Genomic DNA, 6,638 nt, shown 5'->3' with positions numbered 1-6,638 from the left:
AGGCAGACATATGCAGATCAGTTGCCATGGAACCTAGCTGAAGTAATACACATTCCACCTTGAAAATGCCTTTCTAGATCTTCTTCACCTCTTGGACCATTTGTCCATCGAGTCAAACCAGGATAAAACACCTGTAGAATTGTGTCACTCACAAGCTGAAGTTCTCCTCTGCTGCTTCCCCAGTACCCAGTATGTAGCTCGTGAATATGTCAGATAAGCCCCTCTCTTGCATCTTGAGCCCTCTCCCTCCATGCCTTCACTCGTGCTCGTCACTCTAACCATTGAACCGTTCCTCAACACTCCTTACATTTCCCATGACCACAGCAGTGAATAAGCTATTTCTCTTAACTAAAATCCTACCCCTCCCTTTGTCTGGTGAACGCTTACTCATACTTCAAGACACAGCTTTTGTATGACCTCTTTCATGACACCTTCCCTATCATCCAAGGCTCAGCTGCTCCCTCTTTTGTATTCCTGCATCAGCTACTGTTGTTGTTGTTAAGTGTTGTCAAGTTGGTTCAGACCCTGTGTAGGGTTTCTGAGGAGCGGGTGGTGAGTTGCACCGCTGACCTTGCAGTTGAATGCTGATCCTACAGTGCCACACCAGGACTCCACATCAGCTCCTACACTGTTTTAATTACTTGTTTGTGTCTGCATTTAACACTGCCACCACAGTAATGACTAACACTTATGACTGGGCACTGGGCCAAGAACTTAACCAAGCATTACAGCAAATTTATGAAGTATATCTTATAGTAATTCCCATTTTGTAGTTGAGAGAAGTAATAAGGTTTCATAGAGTTAGGTTTGTTCCAGAACCGGCTGTCAAACCCAGGTAGGTAAGGTCTAAAACCCATAGATTTGATCTTGGTGCTCATTGTCTCCCTCCACCCTAGAGCTGCAGGACGATGTCCTGTCTAATGTGGGCTTACATCAGAGGCTGGATTGAGTAGGCACTCACAATTTAGCATTACAATTTCTCTTCATCTGTAAACATTTCTAAAATGATAACTTTACTTAAGGGTTTACGAAGCTAAGTAGTCCATTTATCACCGGTTGTATTACCTGTGAATCCTTATTACTTAAATGAGCAAAAACGTGAACTTTTGTTGTACAGTGCAATTCAGAGCAATGCGGTCTTCAGCTTTCTAGAGATCTCACTGATGCGTGATTTTCCAGGTTGTTCTTTTGGGGACTGAGGCAGCCAGGCTACTGCTGCTTACTTTTCAAGTGACAACTTGATTTACTATTTTCCTTCTCATCCCTTTCAAGAAGCCTCTGCAGGCTAGTGAGTGACCAAATCAGTGTGGAAAAGCCCATGGATTTCCTCACTGCATTCTTTCTACTGAGAGTCTGGGGCACAGGGTTAGAAATGGCCCTAGGAGTTCAGGTTTCCTGGTGTTTCCTTTTGTTGTTCAGAAGTCCCCATAGGGGCATAATTTCCTGTCTGCAGACACATTCTGCCTTGCTTTGAAAATACGTGTGTGATAAGATTCCATCATATGTCCTCAGAGAGTGTGGTTCTGCAAGCTTGATCTATCTCAATGCTTTGTCGGACTCTAAAATACACTGTCAAGGAAGTGGACTAGCAAGAGGCAAATGTGTGGTCATTTTGCAGTCTTGTCTTTCTAAGTCAGTCAGTGAGTTAATGTCTTTACGTGGAATCCACTCTAATAAAAGATTTCTACTTTCTCTTCATAATTAAAAGGGCTCTCATCTTACAGCCCAATAGCTAATGTTGGTCTCTTCCCATAGCTGTCAAGAGGAACTTACAGGTGTTCTGGGTCTGAAGGTTAGATTTGTAGCAGGTTGCATAGGAAAGAAAGAGAGTTGTGCAAGAATCAATTCATACTTGGCTTGCCTTGTTCCTTTGCCTGCAAACTAGTCAATTTGCTGTATTAACTCAAGGTACCTTTGATAAATGAGCGTTTTTAGCCCTCAAACCCCACTACCTGAGATGAGCAATGAGAAAAGAAAGATTGAAGGAAAATGGATACACTTGAATTGTGGTGTTAGCAAAGAATATTGATTATACTGTGGACTGCTAAAAGAATGAACAAATGCATCTTGGAGGAAGTTCAGCCAGAATGTTCCTTAGAAGTGAAAGTGACGAGACTTTATCTTGTTTACTTTGTACATGTCATCCGGAAAGACCAATTACTGAAAAAGGACCTCATGTTTGGTAGGTGGAGGACCATTCAAAATGAGGAAGACCCTTCATGAGCTGAATTGACAGAGTAGCTTCAACTATGGACTCAAACCTAGCAACAATTGGAAGGCTGGTGCAGCACTGGACAGTGTTTTGATCTGCTATATTTCAGATCACCAGGAGTCAGAGTGGACTGAACAGTAGCAAGCAGCAACAGGGATAAGCTGCCACATTTATCTGTCAGTTTGCTCAGTGTTGTCATGAAGCTGGACATTATGCTATTGGCATTTCAGTTACCAGCAGGGTCACCCGTGGTGGAAAGGTTTCAGTGAAACTTCAAGACTAAGAGGAGGAAGAAAGGCCTCACAATCTCCTTTTGAAAAAAAAACAAACAGCGAACCACAAGGTCAGCGGTTCGAAACTACCAGCTGCTCCGTGTGAGAACGATGAGGTGTTCTACTCCCGTAAAGACTTACAGCCTTGGAAACCTTTTCAGGGTCACTATGAGTCGGAACCAACTCCACGGCACTTAGCAACAACAATAACAATGAACACCTTACAGATCACAGAACAACATTATCTGACTTCTGGCTTTTGGCATGTCCTCAGGAAAGATCAATTGATGGAGAAGGGTATCAAGGTTGAGGAAATAAAGAGCAACTAAGGAGCTCTGGTAGCGTAGTGGTTACGAATTGGGCTGCGAACCTTAAGGTCAGCGGTTCGAAACTACCAGCTGCTCCGCGGGAGAAAGATGAGGCTTTCTACTCCCGTAAAGATTTACACCCTCGGAAACCCTATACAGGGTCGCTATGGGTCGGACCCGACTCGATGGCACATAACAACAACAACAACAAGGTTAAGGAAGACCCTTAAAGAGATAGACTGACAGTAGCTACAACAATGTATCCTAACATGCTGGTCGTTGTGAGAATGATGCAGGACCTGGCAGTTTTGTTGCATACTAGAGTCAAATCACTGGCAGCTAGCAACAAAAATCTTCTGGTTCACAGGGATGAGCAGACAGCTTGTGCAACTGTTGGAGTTATTCTCAAGAAATTCGTTACTGCAGTTGTCTACCCACTGCCTTGGGCTCTGTGTTGTTTTAGTCATCACTGGGGCTTCCTTGTCTGGTACTCAGTGGCCACAAGAGTGAGATAATGTGTGAGTTCTCAGCCTGAGAATCCAGAGCTTCCCACTGTATCTGTGAGGTGGAGAGAGGTTCCTGGTGAGTTTGTGGAGTCAGAGACAGGAAGGCAGCTGGCAGGCTGAGGACCATCGGCCATCCGTTCCTCTTGCAGGGTGGGCTTTGATTTTGTGCCTCATTAGTTGCAGGGTGGGCCAGTGCAGGATGACAAGCCAGGTTTCTCTTTGCATCAGTGCAGATGAAAGGATTGCACTGCTGCACTGAGGCCAATTGGAAGGACAATGGATTGAAAGAGGAGAATGATTCCTCCCATGTCTTTGAGGATCATCATCAGGAACAGGGCCCCACTTGCTCTCTGGAGCACACCAGGAGTGTGCTCAGGGCAGTGCTTACAGACACTCAGAACATTTTAATCCGCTCTTCCAAGTGAGATCTAAACATTCCATTTCTAATTCCAAGGCTTTCCATTGGAAGTGAAGAGTCAGAGCCTCCCAGGTTGCCTTTTTCCCAGCCTGCCTTAAAGAATGTCAGAGGAGAGTCAGCTCCCCCTACTAGCCTCTCTGCCTCTATTCCTGCTAGCTGAGAAGACTCTTACCTGTCACTGTCCTTGGTTCTACCTTTCCTCAGGTTGAACATCATGCAGCTGAAAGGGCATCATATATTCTTACAGGATCCTAGTACCTAGTCCTCTGAGGGTTTGGGTTCCTGGCAAGGTGATGGTGTGGTGTAGTAGCAAAATAAACAAATTGAGAATCATGGTCACAAACATTTGAATACAGACTGAATGCCCTCTAGTGCTTTCAATACAAAAACCCATTGTTGTGAAGTCAATTTTGACTTGTAGTAACCCTAGAGGACAGCATAGAACTGTCTCATAGGGCTTAGAATCTTTTCAGAAGCAGACTGCCTCATCTGGCTCTGGCAGAGCTTTCTGTTAGTAGCCCAATTTAATGCCATCAAAAATCTAAACTCAATCGTTTTAGCTGCCACTGAGTCTACCGTTAACTTATGGTAACCCCATGCACAGTGGCTGCCATTCATCTGTCAGTTTGCCATGATGTGGTGGCTTAAATGTTGCTGCGATGGTGGAACATGGATTTGTTTTAAAGCAATAGGGTTACCTGTAATGCACAGGTTTTAGCTGAGTGTCCAGACTAAGACATATAGGAAGCAGGGATGGACTGCTTCTGAATGTAGACCCACTGAAAACCTTATGAATAGCAATGGAACACTGTCAGATAGCACAAGAATATTGAATATTGAAGCATGATTGATAGCACCAGATTGTTGTCAGATATAGTGGTGGAAAATGAGCCCCTCAGGTTGGAAGGTACTCAAAATATGCCTGGGGAAGGGCTGCATCCTCAAAGTAGAGTTGACCATGATGAAGCAAATGGAGTAAAGCTTTCAGGGCCTTCATTTGCTGATGGGACACAACTGAAAATGAGGAGAAACCTCTGTAAGCATCCATTAATAATTGGAACATGGGCTGTACAAAGTATGAATCTAAGAAAATTGGACATGATCAAAAATGAAATGGAATGCATAAAAATCAATATCCTAGGCATTAGTAAGCTGAAATGAACTGGTAATTGGTCTATTTGAATCTGACAATCATATGGTTTGCTATGCTGGGAATGAGAAAGACAATTGGTGTCCCATTTATCATCAAAAAGAACATTTTAAGATCTGTCTTGCAGTATAATGCTGTCTGTGACAGGATAATATCCATACACCTACAAGGAAGACACAACACTATTATTCAAAGTTATGCACTAAAGCCAGTGATGATGAAACTGAAGAATTCTGCCAACTTCTTTAGTCTGAAATTGATCAAATATGCAATCAACAAGATACTGATAATTTTAATGCACAATTTGGAAACAAAGCGGAAGGATCAGTAGTTGGAAAATATGATCTTGGTGATAGAAATGATGCTGGCGATCATATGATAGAATTTTGCAAGACCAATGACTCCTTCATTGCAAATACCTTTTTTGAACAACATAAAAGATGACTACAGAGATGGGCCTCACCAGCTGGATTACACAGGAATCAAAATGACTTTGTCTATGGGAAGAGATGATGGAAAACCTCCATATCATCAGTCAAAACAAGACAGGGGAAGACTGTCAAACAGACTATCAATGGCTCATATGCAAGTTCAGGCTGAAGCTGATGAAAATTAAAACAAGCTCATTAGACCTAAACTTTGACCTTGAACATATCCCACCTGAATTTAGAGAGAAATCATCTCAAGAACAGACTTGATGACTTAACCACTAATGACTAAAGACCAGAAGACTTGTGGGATGACTTCAAGAACTTCATACAGGAAGAAAGCAAAGGGTCATTAAGAAGACAAAAAAGAAGAAAAGAAATAAAATCCATGTCAGAAGAAACTCTGAAACTTGCTCTCCAGGATAGAGTCATTAAAGCAAATGGAAGAGATGAGGAAGTTAAAAGAGCTGCACACAAAATTCAAAGGACAACTCCAGAAGACCAAGTCAAGTATTCTAATGAAATGTGCAAAGACCTGGAGTTAGAAAACCAAAATGAGAGAACATTCTCCACATTTCTCAAGCTGAAAGAAATGAAGAAAAAATATTCACACCTTGACTTGTAATACTGAAGGATTCAACAGGCAAAATATTGAATGATGCAGAAAGCATCAAAAGAAGATGGAAGAAATACACAGTTACTATACCAAAAAGAAATGGACACTATGCTACCATTTCAAGAGGTATGATCAAGAGCCAGTGGTACAGAGGAAGAAGTCCAATGTGCACTGAAGGCATGGGCAAAGAAAAAGGCTCCGGGAATTGATGGTTTTACCAAGTGAAAATTTCCAACAAACTGTTGCAGTACTGGAAGCACTCACTCTCCTATGCCAAGAAATTTGGAAGACAGCTACCTGACCAACTGATTGGAAGAGATTCATATTAGAGTCGATTCCAAAGAGAGGTGACCCAATGGAATGTGAAAATCATCAGACATTATCATTAATATCATATGCCAGTAAAATATTCAGTGTAATATTTTAATCATCTTTGGCATTTCTCAGAGGAAACAGAGTCATTGTTACATAAATCACTAGTTTTGTTTTTCTTTTTGGGGAAGAGGGAATAGAGAACAGAATTGAGTAAACACTTGTTAATGCCATGTACATATCAGCATTTGAATTAACAAGTCATTTGAACAATCACTATCTTACATATCTCGTACAAATGGTTTAAAATGTTGAGTTATACATATCTAGATTGCATCTACTGTTTGATCAATTGGACATTTACAAACAATGGGTAAACAGTTTGTTTTCATATAGAGTTGAACTTTTTTTTTCAT

Source organism: Chrysochloris asiatica, unplaced genomic scaffold (assembly GCF_000296735.1).
Source record: "Chrysochloris asiatica unplaced genomic scaffold, ChrAsi1.0 scaffold00070, whole genome shotgun sequence".
NCBI lineage: Eukaryota > Metazoa > Chordata > Mammalia > Afrosoricida > Chrysochloridae > Chrysochloris > Chrysochloris asiatica.
This window is presented reverse-complemented; position numbering follows the sequence as displayed.